General features: G+C 30.2%; 1 pseudogene; it reads left to right on the forward strand.

Annotated features, from left to right (window-relative positions):
• Positions 1 to 16614: 16614 nt before the first annotated feature.
• On the forward strand, positions 16615 to 17658 carry LOC120129131 (annotated as a pseudogene).
• Positions 17659 to 18883: the final 1225 nt, after the last annotated feature.

The raw sequence follows: 18883 nt of genomic DNA on the forward strand, positions 1-18883 counted from the left end.
CCTCCCAACAATAATTTGATCCATCGTCAGAGCAAATACGCCACGTGGACATTCCGATGATAATTTCTCTTACTCAAGGCAACACCTACTCTTTGTACCACAACCATTTTTCACGTTTTCAAAATCTATTATTTTCCTATTCAAAAGCTATTATTTTTCTATTCGAAAGCAGAAAAACACTGCTCCCAAGCAGTAAACCAGTAAAACACTATGTATAGATATTATTTTCCTATTCGAAAGCTATTATTTTTCTTAATTACATTAGATTTCTGGGTTTTCCCCATTTTCAAATAATAAATGAAAAATTTCAGTATTGAGTTAAGGGATCAAACCGTGCAATAGTGAGATAACTGTTCGCCGGTGAGAGAGGCGATTTGGTCGCCGAGATAGACAGAAACCGACGTCGCTTGGAATCGTGTGAGGGCCATTGTTGTATGAGAGAAATCCCTTTTAGGGAAGCAACATTGCCATGATTTTAGGGATCGGAAAAGAGAAAAGGGTGGAGCATATATTTACCCTTTGGCGGCGTTTTTAAAAAAATGCCACTATAGTACATGTTTTTATGGCGTTTTTATAACAAACGCCATTATTTATCATTCTATTGTGGCATTTTTAAAAACGTCACTATAGACAAACATATTATGGCGTTTGTTTGATAAACGCTGCTAAAAACTTTTCCTATTGCGGCGTTTTTTTATAAACTCCGCTAAATTACTACTTTATAGAGGCGTTTGTTAAACAAACGTCACTATAAACAATCATATTCTGGCGTTTGTGCTATAAACGCCGCTAAATTACACTCTATTGCGACGTTTGTTGGAAAAAACGCCGCTAAAGTATCATTTTGTGGCGTTTGGATTGTAAACACTGCTATATTTGAATTTTGTGGCGTTTACTCTACAAACGCCTAAAAACGCCGTTACAGAATACTTTAATGTAGTGATATATATATATTTATTGGTTAAGTTAAATTAATTATAAAATAATATATTTTAAATACTTTAATTATTTAAACTATGAACGTTCAATTACTTTTATTGTAATCACTGTGTTCGCGATAATTTAGTTCACAAATGATATATTAAATATTCATAAAAAATATATATGTATAAGATAACAACTTATATGTTATCACAAAACTATTATTTTTTCATACTTCTATAAGCGATAACTAAAAAATATTTGTTTAAAAATCAATTCACAAAATCCATTGAGTAGTCTCAATACTTAGAGAAAAGAGTAATTAAAAGAAGGGAACATTCGTTCAAAGGACCATGTTCCCCTAATTTTTATTTTTTTTAAAATGAAAAATACCTATTTAGTCCTTATAGTTTTTAGTTTAGTTATATTTTGTCCTTCTCAATTTCTATTGCTAATTTATACTTGCTATCTGAGTTGATATTCTGGTATCATCTTTGAAAGGGAATATTGTTCTCTAAGGTTCTGAGTTTGAGCAGTTTATGCAGGGTGTGTGTGCACATTAATTTTTTTTTATTAATCTAAGGTGATTACAGTTGTAATATTTATTTTAAAGACTTTCAATATTTGACAATGAATGCTTAAATATCATGTACAATCGTTGGTGCTCGAACTCATGACCTCTAGGGTTGTTAACTTGGTTCGTGTTGTCTACGCGATTGTTAATGGTTAAGAAAGATTATGAACATATGTTATTTTGTAATAACCTAAACTATAAAAAAAGCGAACTCATATATGATTTATAATTAAATATTTATCATTTAACTAAATTTTATCCCTAAATAAATTTTCAAAATATTTTCTACATAAAATGTAACCTTTAGATCCGACTTAGATGTTGCAATCGATCTAATCACTCATAAATATTTTCTAAAAAACTCCAAAATTTTAAACTCATTGATAATAGAATATTTATCAATTAAATAAAATAATATAACCTTAAAGTTGACTGAGTAAATTTATAGTATTATGGGTGATCAAAGTTCGATTTAATAGTATTAATCGATCGAATTGAATTTTTTTTAGTAATCGATCGATTAATTTTTGATTCAATGATTAATGGTTAAAGTTTTTTTCAAACTTTAGTTATAAGTTAATTCAGTTCAAGATTGGTTAATTAACCAAATGAACCAAAATTTAAATATTTAATATATATATATATTTATATATTACTTAGCCTTATGAGTGTTTAAACTTCGGTTTTAACTAAACTAACATATCTAATTAGTCGAATTAAAATATTAAATATATAAATATATATTTATATAATATATAAGCATGAACCAAATGACCTTAAATTTGACCCCTTAAAATAAATTTTCTAACTTCGACCTGAGTTCAAGTATCGTCACGCTCAAAATCATACATTTTATCTTACACATCTCTTCTAAATCTTACACTTGAAGTCATTGGTCTCTTTGAAGTTGACATTTGTAACTCCAAGCTTTCCCTACATTCAGCTTGGTCCTCATTTTTCACAATTTTCTTTCAAATTACAATTCAAATTTCAACAATTATTGATTTAGTCCTGTCGCGACCGTTTTTCGGGGGACCCATAATTGAGCTTCGAAATAAGAACGTTAGAGTCGTCCACGATCATTTTATTTTTGTAAAAAATTTGGTTGATCGGATACCATCTTACATGATCTGCATTTTCAGAAATATGTCGGATTCGGGAGTCGGTTACAGTCAATGAAGGATTAGCACCCTTGAACTGCCTTTTCGATACCATTTAATTTGTCGGTTGTCGGTGGACCCATAATTGAGCTTCGAAATAAGAACGTTAGAGTCGCCACCGATCATTTATTTTTTGTAAAAAATTTGGTTGATCGGATACCATCTTACATGATCTGCATTTTATCAGAAATATGTCGGATTCGGGAGTCGGTTACAGTCAATGAAGGATTAGCACCCTTGAACTGCCTTTTCGATACCATTTAATTTGTCGGTTGTCTTAATTTCATAAATTAAAATTTAAATTTAAAGATTTGATTCGAATTACTTACCTTTGATTGAAATTATCTCTAAAAAGTTGAAAACGTTAGATTATAAAATAAAGGAAATATCAAATAAAAAATAAATTAAAAAATAAATCAAATAAGGAAATATTAAATTTTAAAAAAATGTTATATAAAAAATGTTAAAAATTAAAATAAATGAAGAAAATATTAAATTTCAGAAAAGAAAAAATAATAAATATAAAAAATATTAAAAGAGAAAGTAAAAATAAAACAAAATAAAATAAAAAAGTGGGAAAAATAAAAAAATATAATAATAAAAAAAATATAAATATAATAAATAATAATAATAAAGATAAAAAGAGGGTTTTTAAAAGTTATTTTTAAAATAAAATATAAGAATTAAATAAAAATAATAATTAAATAAATATAATAAATAATAAATAAAGATAAAAGAGGGTTTTTAAAAGTTGTTTTTAAAATAAAATATAAGAATTAAATAAAAATAATAATTAAATAAATAATCTATAGAGATTGAGATAAAAAGAAACTTATAGTGAAAGCAACCTCAGATTTCAGCTTTACCTCAAATTCCTCGGATCATCGAAACAGATCTTTACTTCAAAATTCATGTCGGCTTACAAGGACAATTCTTTGCTGCCGACTCGGATTATGTTGTTCCAACAATAACTTGTTTCGATCTCAGTTTCCTCTTAGCAAACAATTTTGCTAAGTGTGTTCTCCGAAAGTCGAATATGAATTCTCACGTTTGGGATTGAACCTTCACTTTAACCTTGACTTACAAGAAAATTAGCTAAACATGACCAAAGTCATACTTGGTATAATTGTTGAAAATGAAATTTTAAAAGAAAATAAAGAAGTGTGCGAAAATAGAGAGAAAACTAGAGAGAAAAATGAGATTTATTCCCATATGTGAGTGTGAGCTCAAATGTCTGTTCAAATGTGTATTCTTAGGCTTACCCTAAGAGGATATTTATAACCTTCAAATTCATAAAATCAAGCTAAATATAATTCCTAAATAATATCTTTTATTTTAATTAAAACACTTAAAACTGTTTAAACTAAAATACCTAAAACGAAGATAAAATAAAATAATATTTAAAGTAATATTCTAAATCCTAATTGAAATATTAACATCTTTTGAAATTAAAATACAAAGATAAAATATAATATTAATATATACTAAATAAGCTCCGGACGAAAATGGGTATCTACAAGTCCTAGATTGGTATTTCAGACTTTAGTTCACTCATTTGAGTCCCTTACAGCTTCCATAAACCCACAGAAAATGAATATGGTTAAATTACATTTTGTACATCTCTTCTAAATCAATATGGTTTATTTACAGTTGAAGTCATTGGCCTCTTTGAAGTTAACACTTTTAATTCCAGTATTTCCCCTACATTCAACTTGTCCTTATTTTCCATAATTTTCTTTCAATTTAAAATTCAGATTTCACCATTTATTAATTTAGTTCTAGATTGGTATTTCAGACTTTAATTTCATCATTTTAGTCCCTTACAACTTGCATAGATCCACATAATGTTTTGAATTTATGAAGATTAATGTTTTAACATGCAATTATTTAAAAAAAAAACCCTAAAATCGGGGTGTAACATAAAATATCTTTTTACCTACAATGCGGTGTGATAAAATGTAATAATATATCATGCGAATATATAGATATTTATGTAAACGTGTTGAGTAGCAGAAAACAAAGCTTGAATCAAACAGAATATCAGAAGTATTTTCATTAAGATTGAATTATACATCACCTAAGCTAATTACTTATAGTAAATTCATAACAAACTTTAACAAACTAACAACTTCTAGAATAGTTTCCTAACAGACTTGACAGGTATGCAAGCTATATCCATCGGCTACAATCCTGCTCCCATGTATGACATGCATGGCATTACACAAGCACACTCTTCATTCACGTGAGCTTACATCATTCACTCAACAAAACGTAATAATTTTTAGTAATTTTATTATTAGAAATTGTTAAAATATAAAAGGACGAATTTAATTAAAAAATATGGAAGCTTTAAATATAAATATAAATAGATGAATTTATAAGAGTGGAAGTCATTTATATGATTAATTTTGATGTCACATGTACACGTACATCTTAAATACTAATATGTTTTGAAGTTTTCAATTTAAATATATAGTACTAACAATTTAATTCACTTTTTCTTCCCAACCCTCTGGATTTTCGAGAAGTGGAAAAGATTTACCTCCTGTGGGTATGATGTTAAGGAGTATTCACATAAATCCAAGTTCAATTTGGGAATCCTAATGACAACGCTCACATTCATGCTTAGGGATGTAAATGGACATAACATTCGGTGAACTGTTCGTATAACATCCGTTTTTTAAGTTAAATAAACGAGTATGAATAAATTTTTTGTGCTCATTTAATAAACAAACGAACACGAACAGAGGTGAGTTCGGTTCGTTTATATTTACAAATAAGATCATTTATGAGCTAGTTCATAAGCTCATTTATACGTTCATGAACAAGCTCATTTATAAGTTCGCTTATAAGCTTGTTTAATTTTTTTATATTTTAAATATTAGAAGGTACATACTAAATTGAATATATAATAAAATATGGAGTTTAAATTATAAATTTTAAGAAGTTTAAGAACCAATTATATAATTTTAACATTTTCTCTTAATTGTAGCACAAAAACCCTTTTTCAAACGTTAATCTCTTCTATGCTTTTCTTTTCCTTTTTTTTTATTTTAAAAAACCTAAGCTTCTGTTCATCTCCCTATTGACTGTGGTAATAATTAGGTAAGAGTTTTTTTTTGTTGGTTTTATAAGATTTGTCTCTATTTTGCGGATACTTATCTTTTTCTTTGGTAAAATCTTCGTTGAGTTTCAAATAACTTCGGTGCTTGCAGGGGCGTGGCTGGGCGGCGCGAACTGCGCGACCGCGCAGGGCCCCAAAATAGTATATATATAATGACATTTTTCCAATAAATACCACTATAGATAGACTTATTGCGACGTTTTTTCAGAAAAACGCCACTATTATTACGCAGGCCCCCAAAAAATCCAAAAAAATATATATATAGTGACGTTTTTTCAATAAATACCACTATAGATGGACCTATTGCGACGCTTTTTTTTCAAACAAACGCCACTATTGTTATCCCAAAATCGAGTATATCTAGAAAATAAGGCCCCTTTATAAGAATTTTACATGGCCCAAAACCTTGCCACGGCCCCTGGGTGTCTGCTCCATTACTTCTGCAACTTTCTCTCCTTACTTTCTTCCTAGAAATTTGAAAAGGTATAGAAACTATTAAGTTTACCTGCTCTTCTTCATAGGTGCTTACTCTTTATAGTGTTGATTCGAACCAATTACCTATTCCGACCTTCACACGAAAAATGTTGAATTTAAACAAATAAATTAATAATCAGTTTGTAAATGAAAATGAATTGAATAGGTTTGATATAATTAAGAATCTAGTTTATGAAAACCATTGTGTTTAATTCAACTGATTCACACAAGAATAACATCAAATAGGTTTGATGTTTCTGTTTTTACTCATCAAAATTACATCTGCGATTTTATTGCGATCAATGCCTATTAAGTTTATTTTGTTTCATGCAATTTAAAATTAACTTTGAAACATAGAAACTCATTGAATTAAAATAATAATGGCAGGTGAGACACTAAAAATATTCCTATTTGATGATCTAATCTATTCCAAACGATAGTCCATGATTATTACTCTTTGATGGAATTTGTCTTGACAGTTAGTTTGTGTACGGTAACTATTTAAGAATTTTACTAATTTTATTAAGGGTAAAATATATATATAGTCCCCGAATTTTTAGGATGCTTGCATTTTGGTTACTCAACTTTTAAAACTTGTAATACAGTCATGGAAGTTTTAGTTCGTTTTCAAATGGTCCCTGTCGTTACCTCCCGTCAGTTTTTGCTGACGTGGCACTTTACTCCGTTAAAACAACACCCCCTCCCCCAGGTCTCTTCTTCTTCCTTCTTTCTTTCTTTCTTCTTCTTCTTCTTGCACAGTGGCTATGGAAACCTCGCAAATGTCATCTTCCTCATTTCGATCCGCTCCAGTTTCTTCACACTTACAGAGATACTAATATTGGTACTTTTCTTCTCTATCCCAATTAGTGAAAGTACCAGCATAATTGAGTTGCTTGTTAGTATGTTTTAGGAGTTAATTGAAGCAACTAGGGTTCTGATATATAAAAGAAATAAACTTTAGATGTGTTGTACTGGACGTTGAGATCATGTTGTGCTTTATCACTTACCCTTAATCAATATTCAACAGTGTAGGGTTTGTTGGTGATTCCCTAAACAGAAACATGTTTGTTTCTTTGTTTTGCACTCTGAGACGAGTCTCCGGTGATGTGAAGAAATGGCTTCCTGCAGGAGATAAACGTGGCTTTACTCTTCTCGACTTTAATCTTACCATTGCATATGATCGAACTAATCTTTTGGCACGCTATGGTAGGTAAGCTGTTTCAAGCATTTCTTACCATAGTTAGTAAGGTATTTTGCTTTGTGTTACCGGAGCTTGGACTACTTTATTTTGGTTGCCTTTAATGCAGTTCGCTTTCCTTGTCTAATGCATGCGGCCAGCTAATAGTAATGGTGGTAAGTTGGAAGCTTGGATATAAATAGGGTTATGGAGTGATATTAATATTCCGGAAGGCACCTGAGAAAAGGCTCCAAGCTTCCATGATATACTGATCTGATCTTTAACACAGGGCACTAGTTTTCACCTTGTGTCTGCAACACAACATTTTATTGATTGGAAGTTAAGAGAACCAAACATATTAAATAGGGGTTAATCTATGGCCATGGTCCATCCCAGCTTGTCCTCGATTAGACCAGTTTAAATCCCTGTTAGTTTTGCAAACAATCTCTGAGCAACTGTGCAACAAGAAGAAGAAGAAGAAGAAGAAGAATGAAGGAGGGAAGAAATAAAGAAGGAAGAAGAAGAAGACCTGGGGGTGTTGTTTTAACGGAGTTAACGTGCCACGTCAACAAAAATTGACAAAAGGTAACGGAAGGGACCATTTTGAAAATGAACTAAAAGTTTAATGATTATATTACAAGTTTCAAAGTTGGGTGACCAAAATGCAACCGCCCTAGAAGTTTGGGGGTTTGTATACTTTACCCTTTTATTAATTTGATCTTGGGTGAGAATTTTTAATCTAATTTTCTACTAAGTAAGTCATGTTTATTGGATTATCGTCTTGAACCAATGATTTATAATTTGTAATCTGTTTTGTGTTTTTTTACATCAAGAGATGTTTCAGGTCGTTGACATTCATACTTGCATCTTGTTATATTTTGTTGTTCAATTTCACCAGTCACAAATAATCAACTTTTATTTTCCGAAGGTATGTAAAAGATTTCTCTTTTTCTTTTCCTCATATATTAGTAATATGTATCCTCCTATAAGAACCTCTTTTTAATAGTCTCTCCAAGAATGGGGTTCAGGGAGACCGCAAAGAACTCGGGGGAGACATTTCATATTTTATTTGTGATATATATTCTCTTTATCTTGTTTAAACATATGTATTATTTCTTTGATAGAACTTTTTCATTATATGTAGTGTTATTCATTGACACTGATTTAATTTTTTTATAGTATTATGGATGTCATTGAAGGAAATGAGCAAAGGAAAAGTTATGACTGGAAGATCCAAGTTTGAAAGATATATTCAAAGTGACGACACAATTAACAATGTAAAGTATGACTAGATATATATTTGGAAGAAGGAGTGTTCATTTGTAAGGAAAACTGTGGTAATTTTGATGCCTTAGAGTAGTGGAAGGGTAATAACTTCAAGTTTTCAATTTTATCAAAAATGGCTTGTGAAATCTTGTCTATTCCTTACCACAGTTGCCTCAGAATCTGCTATTAGTGTTGATGGTACAGTGATTGATGCATATCGTTCTTCTTTAGGAACTGATACGGTGTAAATGATACTTTGTTGTTTCAATTGGTATCGAAATTTTTATGGGTTGAAAAAGAAATCTAAGGTAAGTAATTTTCAAGTATTTGTTCTATTTATTAATATTTGATATATTGTTTAATTTGATCATTTAATTTTAATATTTTTATGTAGAGCAAAGAAGAAATTAAAGAGATTTCTTTACTTTGAAGTTATAATTTAAAAAATTCAAAGGTATTTAATTTTCTTGCACCAATTTAATTTTCTTTGTCAATACAATTTAATATTTAATGTCTTTTAAGGTGTTATATTTTTATCTTTTCATTCTTGATGTTTGGTTCTATCTCTTAGATTCTATAGGTGATTTAACATTTTAGGAGGGTATTTTGATTGTGCATGCCACTTTTTTTGTTGTTCGTGTGATTGCTACTAGTTGAGGTGATGTATCTTGGGTTTTTTGCTGATGTATGATTTTTTCATTCTATTGATTTTGCTAGGATTAACCCATTTGTTACCGCAGTCTATTTTGCTCGACTTAATTGTTTCATTTTATTTTGAAGTATGTTTTAAATGTGATATGTTGGTAGCTGTTTTAATATTGAAATGCTTATGTTTCAGGTCCTGGATGCTTGTTGAAAGAAAAAAGTGTAATTATAGGAATCTCAATCTCGCTAAACAAGTGACCTTTGAATCACGCTCCTCACCTCCAAAACAATTATGTATTTGAAGCCGATTTGAATGATCAGAATCTTATCGCTGATTCTCGGACAAATAATGGCGAAATAATTGCGCCAACTTCTTTGGCCCAATCAGATCCCACAGTTGCAGCAAGTGATCCCTCTAAAATTCCCTCGGATAAATCCAAATCCAAGGCAAAGGCTTCAATGGCTAAAAGGAGCGCAAGATCGGTTGTTGTTCTCCTTGGTTAACGCAGGGATGTATCACCAAGGCATGCACAATTAACCATTTCTTTGAGTTAGGGATAATAAGAGACATTGAAGACGCTTTGCGATCTTTGAGGAAGGAACCCAATATCTAAGGCAAAATCATTTTTAGTTGTCAATGCAATCATGTTACCTCGGTAATCAATTACCCAGACTATCCAAACGGTCATCATATCGCAACTCACGGTTACCCGGTCTACTCTCTTATTGATATTATTATACTTTTATTTACTCTTTCAATTACTTTTATTGTTATTTTAAACACCTACCATTACCTATTTATTTCTTTTTACAGTGTAGGAAGTTAGAATACAGAGTTACACCAATCCTTGTGGAGACGATATCTATTCTATGTTATAACTTGCGATGTTTACACTTGCACCAATTATGAAGCACTTAATCATGCAACACAATTCTTCATATGTCATTGTAATCAGATCAATATGAGTCTTTTCCTGGGTCACCCTTTGATATTGAAACCCCACCATATTAATTTCAATATCTTCCTCGACATTAGTGCTTTTAAATGCTCCTTATTTTCCCATATTGGATAGCCATTTTCAATCATCTATAGAGTAATCAGCTCAACAAATCTCGTAGAGACACTTTCTATCATATCCTATGAAGAGCTCTCAAGGTATTCAGAAAGAGATTATCATCTATTCTTCAGCTAAGGGAGGATGAATCTGCCCTGTTGTGTCCCTCCATATTTGCGTATATTATCGAAAGCTTTCATTATACCTCTTCTCCATGCTTTGCAACGTGAATCGAGTAGGTCTCATATTCTTCATATGTTTATATTGTTTTAAGAAAGACTTGGATAAATCCTTTCATGTTTTGATATGAGTTCGACTCAATTGATTGTACCATTAGAAGCGGATCCAATCAAGCTATCTTGGAAACAATAAATCAACATTTGATCGTAGTCAATATATCCAGAATCCTTCAAAAAACATCATATGAGATGATAGAGAGGCTAACTAATTCCACTTACTTCTCAAAAGCGGCATCTTGAACTTAGGTGGGAGCACCATATCAAGGACCAAACTTAGATCTCTTACATCTATCCCATGAAAATTATTACCTCTTTCAGTATTCAAAATATTTCTTTCATCTTTTTCAAACAATTTTCTTCATGTCTTTCAACTGCAATCCTTCCAACAAAGGAAAAGGCTCTCTTGGCACGATTTAACCTCATTGGGGCATGAGTAGAGGCACTGGCTCGATGAATCTGTACTTTTGAACAATTTGGAGTGGCTACTGTCAAGCAGACAAATTTCCCAATGTTAAACTAAAAACAGGGCCATCATTTCTTCTATTAATTGCGTCATTTTTTCTATTATCTCATTTTGGGACTTTTCACAAACTTTTCCTCCATGGTCTTCTTCATTCTTGAGAAACATAAAAGTGACTTTCACTTGCTTCTAGGATCTCTGTCATAGAACCTTCCATAAATTATTCTCATCTTCTAATGGTTGAATGTATGAAAAATGCTTGAATAAATGCAATGTGAATACAAATGCAAATGCATGATGCAAATGCAAAAGATATTGATTCCATTTGCTTCCCTCCATAGTGAAAATTTGTTGAAAAAGCTTGTGGATTTTAGCTTTTTCCCTCAATATTGAATCTTATTGAGTCTGGATCGTCTCTTTCACAGATATATTATCTCCTGACTTAAAATTGTTTCCTCTCTGACTGCGAATGAATCTTTGAAATTTGTCTAACCCTACGAAAGACATTGTTGCTTAGGAACCTTCTAATATGATCAGCTAATTCATAGATCAATACATTTGAGATGTCATGTTTATGCAAAAAAAGATAAACATATAAAACAAACAATAAAAAAAATACATGTCAGTAAAATTAAAGTAATAATTAAAATAAAATAAATAAGAAAAATTAAATAAATTAACTTTAACTGGTAAAAAACCAAAAATACAACAAACAAAGAAAAACCCTCACCACATGTGTTCTAATTCTCTTAGGGTATCTACATGGCTCTAGAGGGGTGGGCTTACTAAATTCTCTATATGAAGTTCGGTTCTAAAGAAAGGATCACAAATTGTCCTTACAACCTCCTAAGATAAATAAGGACTTCAATTCCGACTCATTACATACTTTTTGAATTGAATTCAATTCAGGGATCACACCACTAAATGTCTGTCAAAGTATATAGTATTTAGATAGACATAAAGGATGTTTTCCAAAGGTACTTTGCGAGACCTAGACGAGGAAAATCAGTATTCCTCGGTGGTGTGATGTTTTCCCCTACTTAGATGAAACAGGACAAAGCACGGGCATAGAGCTATGATATGCAACAATCTTATTTATTCAAACAAGTAAAAGCATTAACTAGAGAGAAATTTATTTTTTTCAAATTTAAAAACAAACATAATGATCATAAATTAAATAAATTCAAACTCAAAATTTCCAACTTCTAAAATATAGGGCAATCGACTCGTAGCTCAACTCTCTATTTTTTTTTAAAATAAAAGTTTTCATCAGAGTCGCAAGCTGTGATAACCAGCTTTTAGGTGGAAAACTGATTATCAATGTTTTTTACAATGGTTTATAAAAATTGGGATTCACCACCGACATTCTTAAAGGAACACTTGGAATACCTAAAATATGTAATTTCAATAAAAACATTATTTATTTTATCAAAAATACTAAGTTTTGGTCTATGAAATCAAAAATCAGGTTCGAGAGTAGTTATACAGGGAAGGATTACACTCACATAGTGCCCAAAATTGATATCTATTCGATTACCCTATATTTCTAAATTAGAATTTTTGAGTCTGAAATTTCATATAATTAAATTCCACTATGTATGCAAAATTTTAAAAAAGATGTTGAATTACCGAGATCAATAACAACCACTCACAGGCACAAGCGAAAGCTTTGTTATCAATCCTAGTAAACAAACATTGCCTTAATTATTTAAAATGAGATGCATGGTTTTGAAAAAGATGTTGATTTACTTTGGGAACTAATAGTGGTCACCCCCAAGCAATGGCGAAGGATACACTATTAATCACCTAATAAATTAACATTGCCTTGATTTTAAAATCGAAATGAATCAATCAATTCACTATTAAACCTAATTACACAAAATGGTTAATTAAGGCAATATTCTAAGTTAGAGTATCAAATCATGAAATTTAAAGGACCTAAGGACTATACCTAAAATTTGTAGTCTAGTATTAATCCTAGTCAATTTTAACCAATTATTTGAATCGAATAATCAATGAACCCTCGGGCATTTAATGCAATGACTAATCTAATATTCCCTAAATTAAAAGACTAAATGTAATTAAACTTAAAGTGGAAGCTCTAATGTAAACCTAATTGATTTTACCAATTATTGATTCAAGTAATTGATGAGAACCCTAGGACATTTAATGCGAGGACCAAATCAAATTACTCACCTAATTAAAGTATAAGACTAAAATGAATATTAATCTTAACAATACTAATACACTAAGACTAAAATATTATGAATTAAAACTAATTTGAATTAAATTAACATACAAAATATTATTGGAATAATATAAAAAGTAAACAATTAGAATATAAATGAAAATAATTAAACAAACAAAAAAAAGGTGAAGAATAAAAGAAATGGTACTTCCAGTTTAAAATTAAAAAGAAAAAAGAACAATGACTTAAATGTAAATTCACGGGTTACTTAAAGGGCCTAATCATGAGTTTTTCATTTTTATAACTCTAATAAACTACTTGACATGCAAAAAGGTAAAATAACATAATTAGGACAACACATTCAAAGCATTAAAAAATAACATAACAGATGATTAAAATATAAAAACACGAAAATCCTAATGGCACTAAATGCGAATAAAAAAAAATAACCTTAGCCAAAAATGAAAAAAAAACAGAATCAGGACAACAAATCGGAAAAAATGAATGAAAATGAACATTAGTGACCAAAATGTAAATAAGATGTAAATGTATAGGACCTGAGCGAGATTAAGACTTAAACTATCACTATAAAAGCCAACTTTTTTTTTTTTTGCTTCATACGAAACCCTAGTAGAAAAAAAAAGGTTCTCCAACTTTCTGATTACTCATGAACGGCCGGCCTCCACAAAACCCAAAGCCACCGTGGCTTGTTCCACCGATGGGGTTAATCCCCTCGCCGAACGTCGCTTAAGACCCTGAACGACACTCAAACAAACCCAAAACAACGCCTTTCTTCCTCGACCTTGTCTCTCCCCTTGACCGAGATCTCTATTTCCTCACTGGCCGGCCGTAAATCGGCTCGTCCCACTCCGCCACCAACAGATGCGGCCAAGAAGACCAAAATCTAAGCCAACTACCCCGTTAATTAACTTCACTGGCGCATCCAATGTCGTAATTTAATCCATCATTCATGCACATTCTTCAAATTGGTCTTTAATCTCCTCTAATCTAGTTTAAATTATCCGAACAAAATTTAATTCGAGATACAAAGTAAGCAATACTAATGGATAACAATGTGTTATATTAATCAGTCAAATGATATCAAATTTAATCTTAAAAATTAAATAAAAAACAAACAAACATAGATAAAAAAATCGAATGCGTACTAAAAGGTAAAAAAATTCATATCATAAACATACATTATTAGAAACTAAAAATGTATAGAATAAAAAAATATAGATAGGCAACCAACAACAATGTTAACGATATTAAATATATAATCTATGGACAACGACATATTTCGTTTAAAATCAAAATAATAAAAGGACAAGTTCAGTACTAACTTTAAAAATATCAAAAATTCACGTGGTTGCATGATTGAGATCTTTAAATTGCAACAAATAAAGAAAATTGGGCAAACCAGTGACAGATTCATTCGATGACAAAACTTTGGGCACTAAAATATCATACTTTGTGATGGGGTAATCCATGTGTTCGTTGTTTCTTTATGTTAGTGGCTGTTTGAACTTTTTTGCTCATTTATTCATGTTTTGGATTTTTTATTGTTTTTTATTTGATAAATAATACTGTCTTTTAGTCTAAATATAATAATATTATTATGTCACGTTTTATTATTATATTAATAACGTTTATTATTATTATCAACAATAGTTTTTTTTTTTATTTTTTTGTTTTTTATTTGATAAATATATACTGTCTTTAGTCTAAATATAATAGAATAATTATTATGTCACGTTTTATTATTATATTAATAACGTTTATTATTTATTATCAACAATAGTTTTTTATTTTATTTTAATTTTTAATTTTTAATTTAATCCTGTTTAATGGAAAGTGAATTATATATTTTAAATAAATAGTATTCTTAGTCATCCAATTATCATCTATTTGTTTTTTTAATCATATAAATAAATTTAATTTCGTCTCTAATATTTTTTATGCGAATATTTTGATCACTTCTAAATCAACTTGTTAATGGAAGTATAAGTGACATTTTTAAAAACCATATATTTGCAAATTTAATATTCAATATTTGTATTTTTTTTTATAAAATCGATATTGTTTTATTACTCTGAAAAGAATATTTTTAAACTGTGATTATAATTTTAAAAGAAATTATTATCCTTAATCTTTTTTGCGACTAAGTAGCCGTAATTTTTTTTTATTAATCTATGATGCTGCAAAGAAAGAACAATACATATACCACTCACTAATAGGGCTGTCATAGATCGGAGATGGGTCGGGTGGAGCTTCATCCGCCCCATCACCTACGGTCCAAATCTCCATCCACACCATCCCCATCCACAAAAAATTTCATCCATATCCGCAATGAATGATACTATGAACAAAAATTTTTACATCTAAGCTCAAATTCTTCTAACATTCATAGAAACCAAACATTGATACTCAAACATTCATAGAAACCAAAACATGAACAATAAATTTTCATCAAATTCAAACAAAAACAAAATGAAACATAGTTTATATAGTCTTGTGGACTATGTTTGTGATACATTTTTCAAGTGAATAGATACATCATGTATAGTATTGTACACCAAATATAATCTTCAATCTTCATCAACAAACTATCAATTCTCAAAAGTCCTCAACATCCTAGTATCAATAGGGATAAAATAATATTAAAAAATTAGACATATTTTCAATGGGATAAAAGTCAGAATTAAGAGAATAAAAATATTTACAATCAACAGTTTATTTATTTTTAATATATATATATATATATATATGGATGATGCGGGTGATGGGTCAAAATTTTTTTATCCACATCCGACCCGATCCATCACCCGATCCATCCATCACCAGCCAATCTCCGTTTCGAATTTTCATCTTTTATTCGAGGCGGGTGGGGGATAATCACTCACCCATAGATAATTGCCGGCCATACTCACTAATCACCGGAACTTAAAAAACTAAAGTTTATTATTATAAAAAAAACTAAAACTATATAAACCATAGCATCAAAAACATAATTGAGAACTTTCCAGCTATATCTTTTTTTTGTTGGTTTCCATAATCAATCACTCAGTGGTCAGTATCAGTCAAAGAAAGACCTACCAAGTCCTAACCCTAAGGGAAAGTATAAGGTGGAATAATCTAATATACGATAAAGAAAATATGATATTGGAATATTATTATTTTTTAATATTTTGATAAAAGTTACATAAAATATTATTTCTATCGAAAATATTTAACATATCCGATAAATGTTACTTAAAATATTATTTGTTGGTTTTCATTGCTTTTGCCTATAAATACATGGCTGACAGCCCTTCAAAATATCAAAAATCTTAACAAACCCAAAATTTTAGTTTGAGTATTGAGTGTTAGGTGGCAAGAATGGCAGGGCAACTATATTGTTGGATTTCTGGGCAGCATGTTCGGGATGAGAACCAGGATTGCTTTGGCCGAGAAAGCGGTAAGATACGAGTACAGGGAAGAAGATCTGTGGAACAAGAGTGATCTGCTGTTGCAGATGAACCCGGTTTACAAGAAAGTCCCTGTTCTTATCCACAATGGCAAAGGTATCTGTGAATCACTCATTCAGCTCCACTACATCGACGAGGTCTGGATGATAGAGCTCCTTTGTTCCCTGCTAATATTTACAAAAGGGCTAATGTTAGATTCTGGGCTGATTTTGTCGACAAGAAGGTATGTCCTCTCTTGTTTTACTGAACTTGAACTTATAGATTTACTATGTCTTTTGAACGGAAATGCTGCAGATATGACTCGGGTTCAAAACTATGGAAGACAAGGAGAAGAACTAGAAGCGGCAAAGAAGGAATTCATAGAGAACTGAAATTGTTGGAAGGGGAGCTTGGAGACAAGCTTTACTTTGGAGGAAGCACAGGAAAGGATTTTGGGTACATGGATATTGCTTTTGTTACATTTTATAGCTGGTTTTATACGTACGAACAGTTTGGGAACTTCAGCATTGAAGCAGAGTGCCCCAAGCTGATTGCATGGGTTAAGAGGTGCATGCGAGAGAGTGTTTCCAAGTCCCTTGCTGACCCTCAAAAAGTCTATGAATTTGTCCTCGAGTTGAGGAAAAAATATGGGATTGAGTGATTTCAATTCTGGGATTCCAGATTCCAGATTCCAGATTCCAGATTCCAGATTCCAGGCTTCTGCTTCTTAGTGTGATTTATAAATAATGGCCATTTAGGTGTGCCTGCATGTTCTCTTTTTTTTTATGATTCATGTGCCTGCATGTTCACTTTTGTTTTATGGTGTCATTCTATATTTGTTATTCCAGCTGTGTGTATGGGATTGTCATCTGAGATTTCTGATGTATTTGTTATATGTGTTCTTAATATTTTCTTGTCGTTGTTGTTTTTCATGTTTTAAATATTTTTATATTGATTATATATATTACATGCATTACTATAAAATAGTAGATAATTCTCTCTCCATTATTTTTGTCCTATTTTGATTATACATGTAATTTTAAGAGCTTAGTTGAATACTACCAGAATTAAGATTTTTATGACTATTTAATTATGACACTAAAAAAATTTATCACAAAAAACATGTTATTTATGACGAAAATTATCATTTTGAAATGATTAATTGTGACTTATATTTATTTGATCACTCTTTAGATAATAATTATGACAACTTTGAAATTCATCAAATAATTTGTCACTAATATTTTATCGTGACCAAAGCAAGTTGTCATTATTAATTAGTCACCGATAGAATGGTCGAATTGACACCAACTTATTTATTGTGGAAAAAATATAATAATGAATATATTAAGTAGTCATTATTATTATTCATAATTGTGATGAAAACATTTTGTTACTAGTTTTAGTTGGTAATTGACGATGACAATTGTTTTTGTCACTAGTCTTAATTGGTAATTTGCGACGACAATTATTTTTGTCACTATTGAAATGATAGTTGTGTCCTACTTCTATTTAGACACTAATAAATGTTTGAATTTGAATTAATTTTTTAACAAGAAACGATGTAATATTATAACATATTAAGTGGTCACTATTATTATTCATAATTGTGACAATAACATTTTTTACTAGTAATTATCATTTTATAATGGTATACTTATGAAAGTCTTAAATTATGTCACACGTATCACTACAAGAGTAAAGATTTTACTGGCAAATTAATAGTGACTATTAATAATTTGTTCACAATATTAAACTTTTGGTGACAAAATTTTATACGATACTATTAATAAAAATAATTGTGATGAATTTTATTTGTAACTATATATAATAATTATAATGATTATATTTTTCTAATAATTAATTCTTCCTATAAGTATATAATTGTGAAAAATTCACCGTCACAAATTTTGACACTATTAAAATACGCTTATTGGCGCCATTATTTTATGGTTAGAGATGATATGGAAGTGACGACATATAAGGTGATCAATTTGTCACTTAAATTTTTACATTTTGTTGTGATAAATATTAACATCAATAATAATTCAAATTGTTGTTAAGATAAACTAGTTTGTCAAAAAGTAAAATTTTGTCATTAGTCTCTATACTATGTGCAAATTGTGGTTTTAGTTATTATGCTCTAATTTAATC

The sequence above is a fragment of the Hibiscus syriacus genome, unplaced genomic scaffold (assembly GCF_006381635.1).
Source record: "Hibiscus syriacus cultivar Baekdansim isolate YM2019G1 unplaced genomic scaffold, ASM638163v2 tig00110483_pilon, whole genome shotgun sequence".
Lineage (NCBI taxonomy): Eukaryota > Viridiplantae > Streptophyta > Magnoliopsida > Malvales > Malvaceae > Hibiscus > Hibiscus syriacus.